General features: G+C 52.0%; 1 protein-coding gene across 1 annotated transcript in view; it reads right to left on the bottom strand.

Annotated features, from left to right (window-relative positions):
* The window catches only part of LOC141272008 (uncharacterized), a 326,760-nt gene that overhangs the window by 37,818 nt on the left and 269,171 nt on the right, over positions 1–19,771 (bottom strand). The window lies entirely within an intron of this gene.

The raw sequence follows: 19,771 nt of genomic DNA, 5'->3' as shown, positions 1-19,771 counted from the left end.
GTGATAGTGGTCAGAATTGTAAAAATTGGCCTGGTCATTAGTGTGTAAACCACCTTCAGGGGGTAAAGGGGTTAAGGCAGCTGGTGCAGTTTCACTCTGTCTGTGTCTTTGCAAGGTGAGGAGGCCTTGCATGTTCTGCTCACACCTGATAGAGTCTGAGATGGCGTCGTTGGGGTATATTCTTCGCCTCGTGGACCAGCCTCTTGTAAGTACGCACACCTCTTATATGTGATATGATGGGGATTCTTTACATGCCATATAACTGCAAGTGTACATTGAGCTACGTAGCTCACCTGCAGTCTCCATACAAACCCTAACCCCTATGAGTCCTTCCCACCTCTAGTTTTCTGAGTACAGATGGAGCCAAGTGGGACACTTCATTGGGCCTAAATAGGGTATTGTGCAATATAAGATCCCCTGTTCCCATATACAGCAACACACCAGTCCTTTGTGTACACACCCCTTATTGGGATAGGACAAAGTGCAATAAATACCACGACATCCTAGATCCCTTCTGAGTATTTTCCCCACTCCTACCCACAATCAGTTGCAGAACAGGAACAGGTTTTTCTTTGTGACCTTTGTTATACCCTTTGCTATACCACTGATTATCTAGGTTGTTTGGGTCATATATATTTATATATATATATATATATATATACACACATATATATATATATATATACATTCCTTTGGGATTTTTTGTGGTATATTGTGAAAAGATCACCATAGTTCCCTCTCCTCCCCTTCTTTACTTCACAGTAGGGTGTAACAATCTAGGTGTTGATAATGACTTTGTGTGCACTTTAAAATCATGGAAATATGCGTTTTCCAATAACTAATATGAACTGCTGATCCAGTGGCCGTATTTTATTCAGCTTCCTGCTTATTTTAATTAGTTTGTGTGTCTATGTAGATATTGTGTCAATTAAAATATATTTTCTAATGTTAGCATACATCTCTTCATTTGCCTAGGCCAGACCTGGTAGACCTGGGTTGTGTTTTGTTTATGTTCTGAGTAAAGGGAACTATAGGAATGGAGCAGTGGCAGTAGTAGCTGATCAAGCACCTGATCCTAAGCCAACAGCAGCTACAGCAGTACTGAAAGCAGCAGCACCAGTAGCAGCAGGCCCAGCAGGAGACAAACTCCTGATGTAGCAGATGAAACTCCTGGCAGGGGATGTCCGTAGCAGAGGAACCGCCCCTCTCCCAAGTCCAGGTGACGACACGAACGTCCGCAAGGTGGAATGATGGGCCATGCAGAAGATGATCCCGGGGGATGATGTGGAAGCTTTTCACACAGTTTTCGAGAGGGTGGCGGATCAGGAGAGACTTCCGCAAGAGCAGTGGGCGGGGGTGCTGGCGCTATATTTAGCAGGCGAAACCAAAAAGGTGTATTATGATTTAGCATTGCAGGACGCCAAGGAATATGCCAAGTTGAAGGCCGAAATCTTGGCATGCCTGGGAGTGACTGTAGTATCGGCGTCTCTGCTCCCTGACAGGCAGAGTCGTCGTCCCACTCACCGCCGCGCTCCCTGCCCAGCGTCCTCCGGCACTCCTGCCTCTGTTGCTGCCGGCACGCGCAGCTCCCCAGGCACTGTGCTTAGGGCGCGCGCGTGCTCCCTCCCTCTTAAAGGGGCCGCGCGCCGTCCTAAGGAGTCCCCGGCCCATGGCCGGAGGACCTCTCATTTATAAGGTACCTCCTCCAAAATGGAGGTGCCCGTGCAAGGTTGTAGCTTTGTGTGTTATACTCTGCTTCAGCCCTCTGGTCCCGCTGCTAGTCTGACTACAAGTCCAGCCCACCAGCCTGACTACAAGTCCAGCCCGCCAGCCTGACTACAGGTCCAGCCCGCCAGCCTGACTACAAGTCCAGCCCGCCAGCCTGACTACAAGTCCAGCCCGCCAGCCTGACTACAAGTCCAGCCCGCCAGCCTGACTACAAGTCCAGCCCGCCAGCCTGACTACAAGTCCAGTCTGCCAGCCTGACTACCAGTCCTGTCCGCCAGCTTGTCTACTCTCCAGCCCGACAGTCTGTCTACAGTCCAGTCCGCCAGTCTGTCTATGGGCTCTGCCCGCCTGCTTACCTGGAAGCACTTGCCCATTGCCTGCCAGTCTGCTTATCCAGAAGCACCTGCCTGTTACCTGACGTGCCTACCAGCCAGCTTACCTGGAGGCTCCTGTCCGTTACCTGCCGTGCCTGCCAGCCCACTTACCTAGAAGCACCTGCCTGTTACCTGCCGTGCCTACCAGCCAGCCTACCTGGAGGCTCCTGCCTGTTACCTTCTGTGTCTGCCAGTCCGTCTGCCGGATCACCCGTCAGCCTGCCTGCCGTGCTCATCTGCTGTACTGATCAGTCCCTGCCTTCTGACCTGTGGGAGTCACCTGCTCTCATAGAAGGTCGGTCCCAGAGTAGCACCTGGTCCCTCTGCTCGGTCCCTCCCTGGTCACGGAGTCGATTGAGCCGCCGTACGACCTTGGTCGGTCCGAGTTGATACCTAGTAATGCCCCTCTGGTCCCTCCTTGCACCGCAGCACAGAGGTTCCACCACCCGGATCCGTAACAGTTTGTATGGGCCATGGAACCCGGTGGCCCCCAGGCCCCTTCGCTTCCTGACCTGTACCAGGAGGTTTCTTGTCAGAGATCCCAACAGTAAACCATCCTGACCTACCTGCGGTCTGTCAACTCTCGCCTGGACACGCTGTCTGTTCCATCTGTGTCTGCCCCAAGTTGAGCGACACCCACTCCGGCAGCGCCGCTGCCTACCTATACCATGGCATCCAGCCTAGGACCCCGGGTTTCTGCGCCTCGTTTCGGAGGTGACCCCGTCCTATGTTGGGGCTTTCTGAACCAGTGCACGCTGCACTTTGAACTTCTGCCACATCAGTTTCCCTCCGACCGGGCCAAGGTGGCGTTCATCATGTCTCACCTCACCGGGGAAGTATTGGCATGGCTTAACCCACTATGGGAGAGATGGGATTCCCTGGTGTCCGATCTTCCGGCTTTCCTCACTGCCTTCTGGAAGGTCTTCGATGAACCCGGTCGAAGGATTTCTACTGCCTCCTCATTGCTCCGTCTCCACCAAGGGAGTCTCACCGTGGCCCAGTATGCCATACGATTCCGTACCCTCGCTTCTGAGCTTGCCTGGGACAACGAGGCCCTGGTGTCCACCTTCTGGGAGGGCCTTTCCGGTCAGATTAAGGATGAGTTAGCCGGCCGGCACATTCCTACCACCCTGGATGACCTGGTGTCACTAGCAACCCGGATTGACATCCGTTTCCTAGAACGTGCTAAGGAGACTACCCGGGAGAGAAGATTTCCTCGTCTTGCTCCAGTTTTCCATAAACCATTTTCCCAATCAGCAACTCCCCGGGCATGCTCGCCCGAACCTATGCAGATCGACCAGACCAAGATGGTCAAGTCTCGCGAAGAAACACGCCGAGCCGAGGGGAGCTGCTTCTACTGTGGTAGTAAGGAGCTCCTGATCCGTTCCTGCCCGGTGAAGCCGGGAAACTCCAGTGTCTAGGACCGCTCGGAGAGGTCGTCCTGGGCAAGAGTAAATCCTCTCAGTTTTTGACTTTGTCCGTCTCTATCTCTTGTGGAGAGAACCGTTTCTTTGAGACCGCCCATCTGGACTCCGGAGCCGCTGGGAATCTCATTTCCCAGTCCCTTGTACAGAAATACCAGATTCCTACCAAATCTCTGGCTGAACCATTGGCAGTCACTTCCGTGGATGGAAGACTCCTTCCGGTAACCATCTTGCTCGTCACAGAGCCCGTAACCCTGCAGGTGGGAATGCTGCACTCAGAGAGGATCTCCTTCCATGTGCTTTCCGGACTCTCTCACCCTCTTTTGCTAGGTCTACCCTGGCTACAGAGACATGAACCCGTTCTGAACTGGCAATTCGGTGAGGTGCTCCGTTGGGGGCAGGATTGCCATGAGACCTGCCTGGTTCCGGTTCGCCCAGCTCGACCTCCATCTACTCCGACTAATTTACCCAGTCTACCAGCACCTTATTGGTCCTGTGCTGATGTCTTCGACAAGAAGGAGGCAGAGACACTGCCACCTCATAGGCCATATGACTGCCCTATCGACCTGATACCCGGTGCCACTCCACCCCGTGGGCGTATTTATATTTACCCGTTGTCGTTGGCCAAAACCTGGGCCATGTCGGAGTACATCGAAGAAAATCTGGCTAGGGGATTCATCCGGAAATCTTCCTCCCCGGCTGGAGCCGGATTTTTCTTCGTAAAAAAGAAAGACGGTTCACTACGCCCTTGTATCGATTATAGAGGCATCAACTAAATTACTATCAAAAACAAATACCCCCTGCCGCTCATCTCTGAGCTGTTCGACCGCCTTAAAGGCACAAAGATCTTCACCAAGCTCGATCTTCGTGGGGCGTATAACTTGGTCCGGATCCGCCAAGGAGACGAGTGGAAGACAGCATTCAATACCTGGGACGGTCACTATGAATACCGTGTGATTCCCTTCGGCCTCTGTAATGCCCCCGCCGTCTTCCAACAATTAGTTAACGACATCTTCCGTGACCTCTTATATTCTTGCGTGGTGGTGTACCTGGACAACATCTTGGTCTTCTCTCCGGATCTTCCCACACACCGGAGGGATGTTCGTCAGGTCCTGCTTAGGCTCAGGCAGAATCACTTCTATGCGAAATTTGAGAAGTGCCTCTTTGAGCAGACCTCCCTCCCGTTCCTGGGCTATATTATCTCTAAGACTGGTCTACGGATGGACCCCGAGAAGGTCTCTGCCATCTTAAAGTGGCCCCGTCCGGAGGGGTTGAAGGCGATTCAGTGATTCCTGGGCTTCGTCAACTATTACCGTCTCTTCATTCCACATTTCTCTTCCCGGACTGCTCCCATATCTGCGCTCACCCGAAAGGGAGCAAAGCCTAAGGAATGGCTGTCCCAAGTGGAGGATTCCTTCCTTTCCTTAAAACAAGCCTTCTCTTCTGCCCCTGTGCTGCACCGTCCAGATAGCAACAAACTGTTCTTTCTGGAAGTTGATGCTTCCTCTTCCGGAGCCGGAGCGATGCTCACCCAGAAATCTCCATCTGGGAGAATGGTAACCTGCGGCTTCTTCTCCAAGCTCTTCTCCTCGTCTGAGCGCAAATACTCCATAGGAGACCGAGAACTGCTAGCTATCAAATTGGTGCTGGAGGAGTGGCGTTACCTGCTCGAGTGGACTCTGCACCCGGTAGTCATCTATACTGACCACAAAAACCTGGCTTATCTACAGAATGCCCAAAGACTCAATCCGCGTCAGGCCCGGTGGTCTTTGTTCTTCGCCCGCTTCAACTTTAACCTACATTACCGCCCGGCGGACAAAAACGTTAAAGCCGACGCCTTGTCCCGATCCTTCCTGTCGTCCGATCAAGAGGAGGAGCCTATGCAGATCATTGATCCCTCCAAAGTGATGAATGTGGCCCCCTTGGACCTTTCTCGTCTCCCACCCTGTAAGACGTTTGTAGCGGTTCCGGATCGTAAGAAGGTTCTTCTCTGGGGCCATTCATCCAAACTAGCCAGCCATGCGAAGACCTTCCTGCTCATTACCCGGCATTACTGGTGGCCTACCCTGCGCCAGGATGTGGTAGACTTCGTCACGGCCTGTTTGTCCTGTGCCCGCAATAAAGTTCCCAGACATCTTCCAACCGGCCGTCTCCTGCCTCTCCCCGTACCTGCTGTCCCGTGGCAGCACATTGCTATGGACTTTATTACTGATCTCCCTATTTCTGCCGGTTGGACGGTCATTTGGGTGGTCGCAGACCGCTTTTCTAAAATGGCCCACTTCATCCCTCTGCCTGGTCTCCCGTCTGCATCTGTGCTGGCTAAGGATTTCATCCATCACATCTTTCGTCTTCACGGCCTACCCCTCCACATTGTGTCTGATCGAGGGGTCCAGTTCACCTCGCGCTTCTGGAGAGCTGTGTGTAAACTGCTGGGTGTCACCCTGGATTTCTCCTCTGCTAACCATCCGCAGTCCAATGGCCAAGTGGAACGTATCAATCAGATCCTTACCAGCTACCTCCGGCACTTCGTCAACGCTCACCGCACCGATTGGGTGGAGCTCCTACCATGGGCCGAGTTCTCCTACAACAACCATGAGAGCGAATCTTCTTCCAAGTCCCCGTTCTTTGTGGTCTACTATCAACATCCCTGGATCCCGTTTCCGCTGCTGTGGACAACCCTGCCGCGGAGTCTCTGGTCTGCGAATTCTCTACCATTTGGGAGGACACTAGGTCTGAACTCCTTCAATCCTCTGAGCGGATGTAGAAACATGCTGATAAGAGACGTCTGAATCCGCCTCAATTCCGTCCGGGAGACAAGGTCTGGCTCTCCTCCAAACATAGAACTACCAGAGAAAAAAGCGAAGACCGAATCAACAATTCTGTAGCAAAAAATGGTCAATATTTATTATGATACAAAGATCAGACATATACAAAGGTCAGTACAATATTATAAAAAAGGACAATAAAATCAATAACAGCCCTCTCCACATGTGACTCCACATAGGGACCCATAATATAGGTAATCCATAGCAGACCTAGATCCTATGTATTTACTTAGTTATATCATATCTGCTGTATATATAACACGTATAAGCATTGGAATGGATACTATATATGCTGATTACCCTCACTGCTGTGTGATGGAAACCAATAGAAGTCATTTACCATATCACCCTCCTATTATCTACTATTATTGTCATGTGCGGTGCACTAGATGAATAGAGGGAACATAGGAGTCCCCATTGAATGCTTACCGCAACTCTCCAGTATCCAAATGTAATCACCAGGGGGCAATAACACTATTAGGGGTCCATAATGGGGAGGCACATGTCGAGAGAGACGCCCCTACGCGCGTTTCGGCTGTTCCCTTCGTCAGGGGGCGTGCTGATAAGAGACGTCTGAATCCGCCTCAATTCCGTCCGGGAGACAAGGTCTGGCTCTCCTCCAAACATGTTCGTCTCAAAATACCCTCCTATAAGTTGGGTCCACGGTTCATCTGCCCATTTGAAATCCTCCAGCGAATCAACCCAGTAGCTTACAAGTTAAAATTCCCGGCCACCTTACGGATTCCCAACTCCTTCCACGTATCTCTCCTCAAACCAGTTGTGCTTAATTCTTTTTCCGACAATCCAGGTACCTCCCCAGCTCCGGTCTCCGCTGAGGACATCTATGAGGTAGAGAACATTCTGGCCACCAAGAGGGTAAGAGGAAAAACCTTTTTTTCTGGTGGATTGGAAGGGGTTTGGCCCAGAGGAGAGAACTTGGGAACCCAGGGAGAACATCCACGCCCCGCTTCTCCTTAAAAAATTTCTTTCAGGCCTAAAAAAGAGGGAGCGTAAAGGGGGTGGGGGGTATTGTAGTATCGGCGCCTCTGCCCCCTGACAGGCAGAGACGCCGTCCCACTCACCGCCGCGCTCCCTGCCCGGCGTCCTCCGGCGCTTCTGCCTCTGTTGCTGCCGGCATGCGCAGCTCCCCAGGCACTGTGCTTAGGGCGCGCACGCTCCCTCCCTCTTAAAGGGGCCGCGCGCGCTGTCCTAAGGAGTCCCCGGCCAATGGCCGGAGGACCTCTCATTTATAAGGCACCTCCTCCAAAATGGAGGTGCCCGTGCAAGGTTGTAGCTTTGTGTGTTATACTCTGCTTCAGCCCTCTGGTCCCGCTGCTAGTCTGACTACAAGTCCAGCCCACCAGCCTGACTACAAGTCCAGCCCGCCAGCCTGACTACAAGTCCAGCCCGCCAGCCTGACTACAAGTCCAGCCCGCCAGCCTGACTTCAAGTCCAGCCCGCCAGCCTGACTACAAGTCCAGCCCGCCAGCCTGACTACAAGTCCAGCCCGCCAGCCTGACTACAAGTCCAGTCTGCCAGCCTGACTACCAGTCCTGTCCGCCAGCTTGTCTACTCTCCAGCCCGACAGTCTGTCTACAGTCCAGTCCGCCAGTCTGTCTATGGGCTCTGCCCGCCTGCTTACCTGGAAGCACCTGCCCATTGCCTGCCACCCTGCTTATCCAGAAGCACCTGCCTGTTACCTGCCGTGCCTACCAGCCAGCCTACCTGGAGGCTCCTGTCCGCTACCTGCCGTGCCTGCCAGCCCACTTACCTAGAAGCACCTGCCTGTTACCTGCCGTGCCTACCAGCCAGCCTACCTGGAGGCTCCTGCCTGTTACCTGCCGTGTCTGCCAGTCCATCTGCCGGATCACCCGTCAGCCTGCCTGCCGTGCTCATCTGCTGTACTGATCAGTCCCTGCCTGCTGACCCTTGGGAGTCACCTGCTCTCATAGAAGGTCGGTCCCAGAGTAGCACCTGGTCCCTCTGCTCGGTCCCTCCCTGGTCACGGAGTCAATTGAGCCGCCGTACGACCTTGGTCGGTCCGAATTGATACCTAGTAACGCCCCTCTGGTCCCTCCTTGCACCACAGCACAGAGGTTCCACCACCCGGATCCGTAACAGTTTGCACGGGCCATGGAACCCGGTGGCCCCCAGGCCCCTTCGCTTGCTGACCTGTACCAGGAGGTTTCTTGTCAGAGAACCCTCAAAAGAGCTGTGTTCTTAAGGTGTTAAAGACCGACAAATAGAAAGAATGTATTGATAATAAAGTCCCTGGGGATTTCTTAATATCTGTGTAGCCCGCTATTAAAGTCATAAATGTCTCCAATATTCTAGAGACAGATGTATCTGCTTAGATTAGACCATGAGAACAGAGAGATACTGCACACAGCCCCGAGATAAGAGCATTCAAAGAGCCAGCCGGCCCTTCTTCAGGCATGCGGCTCATTTAAGCTTCTTCTGCAGCTGAAAATCCAGAAACCTCTCAGGGTCCTCAGCTCTGGCTCATTGTGAAGTTCTTCCTATTGATGACTGTCGGAAGTCGCCAAATACATCACAAGATTGCACTCTTCTCAAGAATCCATTCCGTGAAGGCTAACATTCAAATCTGTAATATTCACCTGAAATGGACACCTTACAGGGGTCTCTTGGCTCTCTCAGGAACTAGATACCAATTGAGACTTCAACCTCTTCACCCTCAGTGGCTATGTCTGATCCAGGGGTGGACATAGCACTCGTGCAACCTCTGAAGTCGTACAGGGGCCCAAGAGATAAGGAAGCCCATTTCTACCTCCGAAGCAGGTGAAAGTGTGCATTATGATGCACTATTAGAATGCAAAGGACCAATACACTGTTCTTGCCCAATGGCCTCTTCTGTCTGTGTCCACCAATGATCTATAATGGCTCCTTCACTGAATCCCATTTCAGCCCTGCCTGGTACCTCGGCTGCTGTCAATGAATGGATGACCGTTTGCGCAGCTCCATCCATTGAGTTTTAAGGGTGATCCAAAAATGGTTACCATGGAAACTCTTCAGTACCCCATGATTGTGTCACAGGGGGGGGAGACAGAGTTATGTGTCCCCATCACTAAAAAGAACAATCTAAGAAAAATCGGTTCATCTACCTAGAAGCTGTTGATTCCTGCAGACATTATTTTAGGAGGTAGCTAGGTACAGTCCTGCTGGGACCTTCTTCCTCAACAACAGTACCGTAAAACTGCATTTCTTGCTGGAGGGTTGTGAATAAATAGCAGGTCTGGATGAAAAAACAATTGGCGCACGTAGTACTTGACAAATGGTAATTTTTTTTGTCAACCTTTTAAAGTTTTTTTTAAATTTTTTTTATATCTCCCAACTTTTTTGTACGTATGATAAGGATTGTGCTTTTTTTCAGTGGAGTTTCTTTTTTTTCTTCTTAATGGGATTGCTCTACGAAACTGACCTCAAAGGGGTCTGGATCTACGGAAATGTGCCTCAAAATGGGTCTTTCTAGGAGTTTTTAGGGGTGTTGCTGTGTAGAGGTAAAGAGTAGGTCTTAAACAATCCTACAAGTAGTAGGACCACGCATCTAGGGGTTTGGTTTGCAGACATTATTTGGTCTCCAGTGACTGGGAATAAGCTTATTCTGTATGTTTACAGGCCTGTTAGGGTTTCTGGGGTAAAACCACTTTCATGCTTTTGTGCCATCTGCCCAATGTCTGTACTGATCATTACATACAGACTTGGGCAGTATCGCACAGAAGCATTTACTATATCCGAGTCTTGTCTATAAGAGAGATTGAATGTTCCCGTAATTTCCTCTGGTTCCGTGTCCGGTAATCCTTTTTTTGTATCAATCACTTCATGCGGCGCAGAAATTGACGGTGAAAATGAAAGAATTTCTGTCAGATTGGAAAAATATATCTATGTGTAGATGAGTTTGACGTGTGGTTCTCTGAGACTCTACCACATGAAAGGCTTAGATGCACAGGCCTTGTATATGCTATTAATTCTACTCATGATAGGCATTGATACACAGTTTTACCAGACAGTATCACACATGATAGGCTTGGATACTAAGGCTCAGCAGACAGTGTTGCCCATGATGGGCTTTACTTACACTCAGCATATACACTGCTGAAAAAAAATAAAGGGAACACTTAAACAACAGAATATAACTCCAAGTAAATCAAACTTCTGTGAAATCAAACTGTCCACTTATGAAGCAACACTGATTGACAATCAATTTCACATGCTGTTGTGCAAATGGAATAGACAATAGATGGAAATTATTAGCAATTATCAAGACACCCTCAATAAAGGAGTGGTTCTGCAGGTGGGGACCACGGACCACATCTCAGTACCAATGCTTTCTGGCTGATGTTTTGGTCACTTTTGAATGTTGGTTGTGCTTTCACACTCGTGGTAGCATGAGACGGACTCTACAACCCACAGAAGTTGCTCAGGCAGTGCAGTTCATCCAGGATGGCACATCAATGCGAGCTGTGGCAAGAAGGTTTGCTGTGTCTGTCAGCGTAGTGTCCAGAGGCTGGAGGCGCTACCAGGAGACAGGCCAGTACACCAGGAGATGTGGAGCGAGCCGTAGGAGGGCAACAACCCAGCAGCAGGACCTCTACCTCCGCCTTTGTGCAAGAAGGAACAGGAGGAGCACTGCCAGAGCCCTGCAAAATGACCTCCAGAAGGCCACAAATGTGCATGTGTCTGCTCAAACGGTTAGAAACCGACTCCATGAGGGTGGTATGAGGGTTGTGCTCACAGCCCAACACCGTGCAGGACGCTTGGCATTTGCCACAGAACACCAGGATTGGCAAAGTGGCCACTGGCGCCCTGTGCTCTTCACAGATGAAAGCAAGTTCACACTGAGCACATGTGACAGACGTGGCGGAGTCTGGAGACTCCGTGGAGAGCGATCTGCTGCCTGCAACATCCTTCAGCATGACCGGTTGGCAGTGGGGTGGCATTTCTTTGGAGGGCCGCACGGCCCTCCATGTGCTCGCCAGAGGTAGCCTGACTGCCATTAGGTACCGAGATGAGATCCTCAGACCCCTTGTGAGACCATATGCTTGTGCGGTTGGCCCTGGGTTCCTCTAATGCAGGACAATGCCAGACCTCATGTGGCTTGAGTGTGTCAGCAGTTCCTGCAAGATGAAGGCATTGAAGCTATGGACTGGCCCGCCCATTCCCCTGACCTGAATTCGATTGAGCACATCTGGGACATCATGTCTCGCTCCATCCACCAACGTCAAGTTGCACCACAGACTGTCCAGGAGTTGGCGGATGCTTTAGTCCAGGTCTGGGAGGAGATCCCACAGGAGACCATCCGCAACCTCATCAGGAACATGCCCAGGCATTGTAGGGAGGTCATACAGGCACGTGGAGGCCACACACAATACTGAGCCTCATTTTGACTTGTTTTAAGTACATTACATCAAAGTTGGATCAGCCTGTAGTGTGTTTTTCCACTTTAATTTTGGGGGTGACTCCAAATCCAGGCCTCCATTGGTTAATAAATTTGATTTCCATTGATGATTTTTGTGTGATTTTGTTGTCAGCACATTCAACTTTGTACAGAACAAAGTATTCAATGAGAATATTTCATTCATAAGATCTAGGATGTGTTATTTGAGTGTTCCCTTTATTTTTTGAGCAGTGTATATAACAACCTATGTTAAACAGGATGAATATGGGTCTATGGAAAATGGATGTGAGCTTACCACAAAATGCTAGAGTACAACAATCTGAGCCCACATTTCTATGTACATGCTTATTGTCTTTGTATTGATAATGTGATAAATAGTATAGGTGTAATTAACTTTGTAAAATATTGTAGCCTCTAATTTTTTGTACCATTGATTATTAAATTATACCAACAAGGTCTAGAACGAACAAAGAGTGTGGGGGGGGGAATTATATGGGGAATTGTGTTAATGTTTGTTTATGTTGTATGTGGAAAAATTCAATAAAAATCTTATCTGATTTAAAAAAATAAGTAAATTTTTTTAGGGGCTTACTGAAAGGTTGAAAGATGCCTTGGCAGTATATGAAACCCCTCAGTCCTTTGAGGCTGCCATGTCGTTGGTCATACGTCTTGATAGACGCCTTCGGGATAGACGGGTGAGACCACTTTCTCCGGGGCCTTCTTGTCGGGGTTGTGGAACTCTGCCGGGGGAGTGGTCTGGGGTTGAGCCAGTACTGGGGGAGGAGGAGGAACCCATGCAGTTAGGGGGTGTCTCTATGACGCGCCCCCTGGGACATATTCCTTTTTGAGGGGAATACCCGGCACCGGATCAGATGGGGGGTTGTAGTCTCCGAGCGGCTGCGACCCGGCCCGTGCCCAGGGCGTCAAACTCAGTGTTATGTGGCAGTCCTACAGATGTTATTAAGAGTTCTTTTGTGTCGACTACGCCACCCGTTGTGATGCGGTCACTGTGGCCGCCGCTGCAGCAGGGTCCGCTGAGGCTGATGGTGGGTGCGCAGCTTGGTGGGATAACCCCCAACGGGAGGGGTATAGCCTCAGGGGGGACAGGTGCAGAGGATGGGGGTTGTGGTGGTGCAGTGCAGACGGCAGTGAAGACAGAGTCGGGTTGTGCAGTTAAGGGTGTTTACTTACTGCAGATGTTGTACTGGTCACTCCAGCTTCGAGTGACCACCCGAGCCGTGCTGCGTCCACCAGGTCCTGGATCCAGCCAACCCCCAAACAAGTCCGGAGCGTGGCCCTGAGCTCTCCTTCTGTCCCGTTCTCTGGCCGTCCCCACCAGTGATCCACCTAGGTCCAGCTCCCTCGGGCCTTCTGTTGGGACACCCTTGGCCTTGGGTTCCCTGACCCTTCATGTGGTGTGCCTTCGGGGTGGATGTGGTGGGTGACCGTGGCAAACGCTGCCCACGGTCTCCGGTCTCTGGCTGGGGAATGTTTTTACCCCCACCAGCTTGGGTTCCGGTACCCTGATGCCGACTCTTCACCCGGGGATTTAGTTTGGGATCTTAGAGTCCTTTTCTTCTGTGCCTCTGGGTCTCTCTCTTCTCCTCTCTCACTCTGGGTCTTTCCTTCTCCTCTGCTCGCTGACTTGTTCTCTGCATCTGACCCTGTTCTTAGTTGGTGCCCACCTTATATACACCCTCTATGTGTGAGCTCAGGTGACCAGCACCCAATGAGCTCCTAACTTTACCCAGGCTGCTCCCCCTATCTGCCCCTACACTACTTGGGATGTACCACCCCCCTCCCACTCCAGCCAGGAACAGACTCGGTCGTACCTGCACATTTCTAAGTGGGAGTACCGTCGGTCTGCTCCTCGGAAATGGGATGTGTGTAGTGCATGCAGCCTACCGAGCTCAGTTCCACACTCCATCCTTACCCGGGAGTGGAATATCACACCTCTGGATTGAGGTGCAATACCCCTGTAGCAGCCGAATCCTCAGGGTGCTACATTCCCCCCTGGTAAATCACAGCACGTCCTCGGGCTGTAAGACAAAACACCAAAACATACAAAATTTTATAAACATATAAAACATATAAAACATTATATAAATAACATATCTTAGCAGATAAAACTTTCTCGTCGTCTCAGGCTCCTGGTTCCTCCTCCTCCGGACACTGTGCAACGTGTGTCCGGGAAAAGTGCGACAGTCTCTTAGAAAAACTGGTTTTCCTATAAAACCGGTAGGGGGCGCTTTAGGACGCGCAACTATATACAGGGGAAGTTGGCCGCTCTCAGTCCTCGGCCAGGTAAGGAGGGAAAGGGAATGGCTGCTCACAGTCCTCAGCCTGTGGGATTTAGGGGTTAAACGGGTGAACAGTTCACTCAGCTGGTCCCAACGGGGACTATATTAGCAACAACAGTTTCAGTTTCTTTATACCCCGGTCTGGTAACTTATTTACAGCTTCTCCTTCGCTGTCCTCAACGACGGCGTCCTCCTGCTCTTGCTTTGGGGATCTCAGCTTCAGACCCGTCCGGATCCTCTTGCTCTTCCTCCTCACATCGCAGCTCCTCCTCTGTCAGGCGATGCACATGGAGGGCGTAAGGTCCTTTGGCACACTTGTGCCGGGTAAAGGTGACCTCGTCCCCGATATAAAGGTCACGACCTCTGTGCCCCTCCGGCAGATGGGACTCAACGTCTCTGCGCGTTACAAAAACGTCGCCGGGGGTGTTGTGGTCTCTGATGAAGCCCCACCCATGCTGCATGTTGAACTTAATTACAGTCCCGGTGGTGCGGGGACTGTGCGCTGCACGGGGGTCCCTCCTGGTTCGGCTCTTCTGCTCGGCACTCCGTACTTGGGCCTGTTGCTCCCGGACCCGCCTCTCTCTCCGCTCCCTCGCAAACTCTTCGAGCTGCTGTCGGCAACACTCAGCACGCTCCGCTGCAGCTGCCCTGGTTTCCTGAGTGAACCCCATTAGGTCTTCTCCGGTGGGGTCCCACTCAAATTGGGCTTCTTCCAGAGGAGGCGAGACCCGTGCCACGGGCTTCGGAGCCGGAATCAGGGGCTCACACAAGGGCCCTAGTCTCTGCTGCCGTTCCAGCTCATGGAATTCTTCGGGCCAGATGAAGGGCTGCCCGTCCGGCCACGTGTGCTGGGCAAACAAGTCCTCTCCCAGACGCGGCACCCTTGGTTTTACGAGCGCGGGCGCGGTGGTGGTGGCGCCCGGATTGCCCAGGCCTTGCGGCCAGGCCTGGGGCACCTGGAAGGTGAAGGGCACCGTTAATACGGCGGCGCCCTGGGCTACCTGGCCTTGCGACCAGGCCGGAGGCTCCGCGGAGGTAGGGGGCGCTGTTGGTGATGCGGCGCCCGGGGGTACTAGGCCTTGCGACCAGGCTGGTGGTATTTCCTGCTTTGTCACGCTCCGGGTCGAGGCGCGTGACGTCACAGGGGTCGCTGCGGCGGCTTCCGGTCGGGGCCTAGTCCATAGCGGTGACATGGCGGCTACGGGCACAGCAGGGGGACTTTCGGGCTCTGCGACGGGGAGCTGGGGCAGGTGGGCGGTGTCCCGGCTTGGGGTATAGGCGTCCCCTTTACCTGCCTCCATGCGTTCGGCTCCCTTCTCGGCGCCGTCTCCGGCCTTTGGTCCTCCCGCGCCATCCTCAGAGGCGGTCTGTCTCCTCATCTTGGCTGGCGTGCTCCGGGTCTTGGTTTCAGCTTGCTGGGCCATCTCCCGGCTCCATTCCGCCAATATCTCGCGCTGTACCCGGGCCATCCTCCGTGCGAGGCCCTCCAGGGCAGTCTGTGCACACTCCCGGTCTCGGGGGAGCTGTGCAAGGACCTCCACTAGGCCTAGTGGGGTCGTGGTGTCTAGCAGGCTCCTGACCAACGGGTCGGTGCTGCTCTGCTCTTCTTCCAGCAGGCTCCTGGCCAGCGGGCCGGTGCTGCTCTGCTCTCTGGACATCTCCGGGTGAGCTTCTCTGCTACTCCTCTCCAGGCTTCTTGCCTCCGGGTGCGCTCGCTCCAGACTGCTCCAGGCGGCACCCATCTTCGTTCTTTTCTCTCGTCTCCTCCCACTTCGAGGGCGGTCCCGGGACAACTCGGTGACTGTCAGCTCCAGGGGTAGTTCTTTCACGCTGACAGACACCTCTAGCATCACAGTCTCTGTTGGTGGGGGCGGTTTCCACTTTTGGCGCCATTTTCTGTCCCGGCCCACGATGGGAGGCGGCCTCTTGCCCTCCTTTGGCACGCCCATAATGGCGTCCGCTGCTCTTCCAAGGCGGGAAATCTTCGGATTTGGCGGGAAGCGTCGCCCAGTGGCGGGAAACTCTGCAGATGGCGGGAACAAGCTGGAAATGGCGGACAATCGGCGGGAAACGACCTGTGATGGGGTCCGATGGCGTGGACCCTCCGGAACCGGCGGGAGACTTCTTTCTGAGGTAAACTTGCACTTTTCTTCAGGCACGCAGTACCCGGGTGTTGCGGGCACGTAATCCTGCCGACTACGCCAAAGTTGACGCGCCCCCTGGGACATATTCCTTTTTGAGGGGAATACCCGGCACCGGATCAGATGGGGGGTTGTAGTCTCCGAGCGGCTGCGACCCGGCCCGTGCCCAGGGCGTCAAACTCAGTGTTATGTGGCAGTCCTACAGATGTTATTAAGAGTTCTTTTGTGTCGACTACGCCACCCGTTGTGATGCGGTCACTGTGGCCGCCGCTGCAGCAGGGTCCGCTGAGGCTGATGGTGGGTGCGCAGCTTGGTGGGATAACCCCCAACGGGAGGGGTATAGCCTCAGGGGGGACAGGTGCAGAGGATGGGGGTTGTGGTGGTGCAGTGCAGACGGCAGTGAAGACAGAGTCGGGTTGTGCAGTTAAGGGTGTTTACTTACTGCAGATGTTGTACTGGTCACTCCAGCTTCGAGTGACCACCCGAGCCGTGCTGCGTCCACCAGGTCCTGGATCCAGCCAACCCCCAAACAAGTCCGGAGCGTGGCCCTGAGCTCTCCTTCTGTCCCGTTCTCTGGCCGTCCCCACCAGTGATCCACCTAGGTCCAGCTCCCTCGGGCCTTCTGTTGGGACACCCTTGGCCTTGGGTTCCCTGACCCTTCATGTGGTGTGCCTTCGGGGTGGATGTGGTGGGTGACCGTGGCAAACGCTGCCCACGGTCTCCGGTCTCTGGCTGGGGAATGTTTTTACCCCCACCAGCTTGGGTTCCGGTACCCTGATGCCGACTCTTCACCCGGGGATTTAGTTTGGGATCTTAGAGTCCTTTTCTTCTGTGCCTCTGGGTCTCTCTCTTCTCCTCTCTCACTCTGGGTCTTTCCTTCTCCTCTGCTCGCTGACTTGTTCTCTGCATCTGACCCTGTTCTTAGTTGGTGCCCACCTTATATACACCCTCTATGTGTGAGCTCAGGTGACCAGCACCCAATGAGCTCCTAACTTTACCCAGGCTGCTCCCCCTATCTGCCCCTACACTACTTGGGATGTACCACCCCCCTCCCACTCCAGCCAGGAACAGACTCGGTCGTACCTGCACATTTCTAAGTGGGAGTACCGTCGGTCTGCTCCACGGAAATGGGATGTGTGTAGTGCATGCAGCCTACCGAGCTCAGTTCCACACTCCATCCTTACCCGGGAGTGGAATATCACACCTCTGGATTGAGGTGCAATACCCCTGTAGCAGCCGAATCCTCAGGGTGCTACATCTACATCATACATCTCCCCAGAGATTCGCAAGAAAAAAGGCATATGTTTTTTTTTTTGCGGGAAAAGGGACAGTTTGTTGGGACCTGTCCTTCAATTCCTAAACAAAAGGAGACTCAATTAACTCTTGGTAGTCTGGAGTTGGAATAAACAATGGGTGCATTTGTGACCAAACTGCAGTCCCCGCTTTGTCCTGTCAGCAGAGGTGGTGCTAGAGAGCAAAACCAAGAAAATTTTTGTGTTTGTTGACAGTGGAGCCGGAGTCAGCATGGTTGATGCTGAGTTTGTGAAAACTCATGGTCTTGCTTGCTGTGCTTTAGCTGAACCTATTTCCGTCTTTGCCATTGACTCTGCGCCACTTGCACAGAAAGCATTTACTCAGATTGTGCATAATGTAAAACTGAGGGTGGGGTCAGTTCATTGTGAAATAATCCCTTGCTATGTTCTGGACAATTTTCCCACACCGATTGTCTTGGGTATCCCTTGGCTTGTTAAACATAATCCGTTGCTGGATTGGCCAACCGGGGAGATTATTGAATGGGGAGATTACTGCCATGAGAACTGTTTAGATATTTCCATTGCTACTGTCTCTACGGAAATATTACCTGCTTTTCTATCTGGTTTTGAGGACGATTTTTCTGAGAAGGGGTGTCATTATTTGCCTCCCCATCATGCTTATGACTGTCCTATAAACCTGACCCCCGGAGCTAAACTACCGAAGTCCAGACTGTATAATCTTTCTGGCCCTGAGAGACAAGCCATGAAGGATTTCATTGCGGAAAGTCTGGAGAAGGGACATATCAGACCCCCATCTTCGCCCGTGGTGGCAGGGTTCTTCTTTGTGAAGAAGAAAGATGGCGGTCTACGTCCCTGTTTAGATTTCCGGGAATTAAATCAAATTACCATCTGTGATCCATACCCTCTTCCTCTGATTCCTGATTTGTTCAGCCAGGTTGTGGGACCTAAGGTATTCTCTGAGTTAGATTTAAGGGGAGCCTACAACCTGGTTAGAATCAGAGAAGAGGACGAATGGAAACTAGCGTTCAATACCCCGGAAGGACATTTCGAGAGTCTGGTTATGCCTTTTGGTTTGACCAATGCACCTGCGGTATTCCAGCATTTCATAAATTATATTTTCCATCATTTGGTGGGGATGTTTGTGGTGTTCTGTCTGGATGATATTTTGGTTTACTCACCTGATTTTGAGACTCATCAGGGGCATGTTAAGCAGGTGCTTCCCTCCAGGCGTTGTCTTCCTTAAAGAATCATTTTGCCACTGCATCAATACTCAGTCAACCCGATGTTTCTCAACCCTTTATTGTGGAGGTCGATGTGTCGGATGTCGGGGTTGGGGCTGTGTTGTCTCAAGGTTCGTCCCCTGGTAAAAGGGGCTATGCACTTTCTTTTCTAAAAAATTGTCTTCGGCTGAGAGAAATTATGACGTGGGTCATAGGGAACTTTTGGCGATCAAATTGGCATTCGAGGAATGGTGACATTGGTTGGAGGGGGCTGTCCATCCTATTACTGTTATTACTGACCATAAAAATTTGTCATATCTCCAGTCAGCTAAACGTCTCAACCCTAGGCAAGCCAGATGGTCCCTGTTTTTTACTAGGTTCAATTTTGTTGTCACTTTTCGTCCAGGGGTCAAAAATGTCAAGCACTTTATCCTGAATAGGAGAGTGAGGTGTTGGAGGCTCAGGAGGACGCCCCTGCCTCCTGCCCTTCAGAAAAGTTTTTTGTACCATCTGATCTGCACCGCAAAGTAATCAAGGAACATCATAACGCTGTGCTTGCTGGGCATCCAGGTGGTAAGGCAACCGCAGACCTCCTCTCTCGTTGTTTTTGGTGGCCGGGCTTGCATTGGGATGTAATTGAACACGTTGCTGCTTGTAGTATTTGCTCGCATTCTAAGGTTTCGCATACCCGTCCATCTGGTACTCTTCTTCTGCTACCTATCCCTAGTGGATTTTATTACTGATCTACGGGTTTCTGCAGGCAAAACGGTGGTTTTGGTGGTAGTAGATAGATTCAGTAAAATGGTTCATTTTGTGGTATAGCCTGCACTTCCAAATGCCAAGACAGTTGCTCAGGTGTTCATAAATGAGATCATGAAGTTTCACGGGGTTCCCTCCGATGTGGTGTCAGATCGGGGGACCAAATTTTGTTTCCAAGTTCTGGAAGGCATTCTGTTCTCGACCGGGGGTGCAGCTGTCCTTTTCCTCTGCCTATCACCCTCAGTCAAATGGACAGACCGAGCATGTCAATCAGAATTTGACCTACCTCAGGTGTTTTGTTTCCAAAAAT

Source organism: Phyllobates terribilis, unplaced genomic scaffold (assembly GCF_046119375.1).
Source record: "Phyllobates terribilis strain yellow unplaced genomic scaffold, ASM4611937v1 Scaffold_5__5_contigs__length_657084704, whole genome shotgun sequence".
NCBI classification, from domain to species: Eukaryota; Metazoa; Chordata; class Amphibia; order Anura; family Dendrobatidae; genus Phyllobates; species Phyllobates terribilis.
The sequence above is the reverse complement of the archived record's forward strand: the minus strand, read 5'-3'. Positions and strand labels throughout refer to the sequence as shown.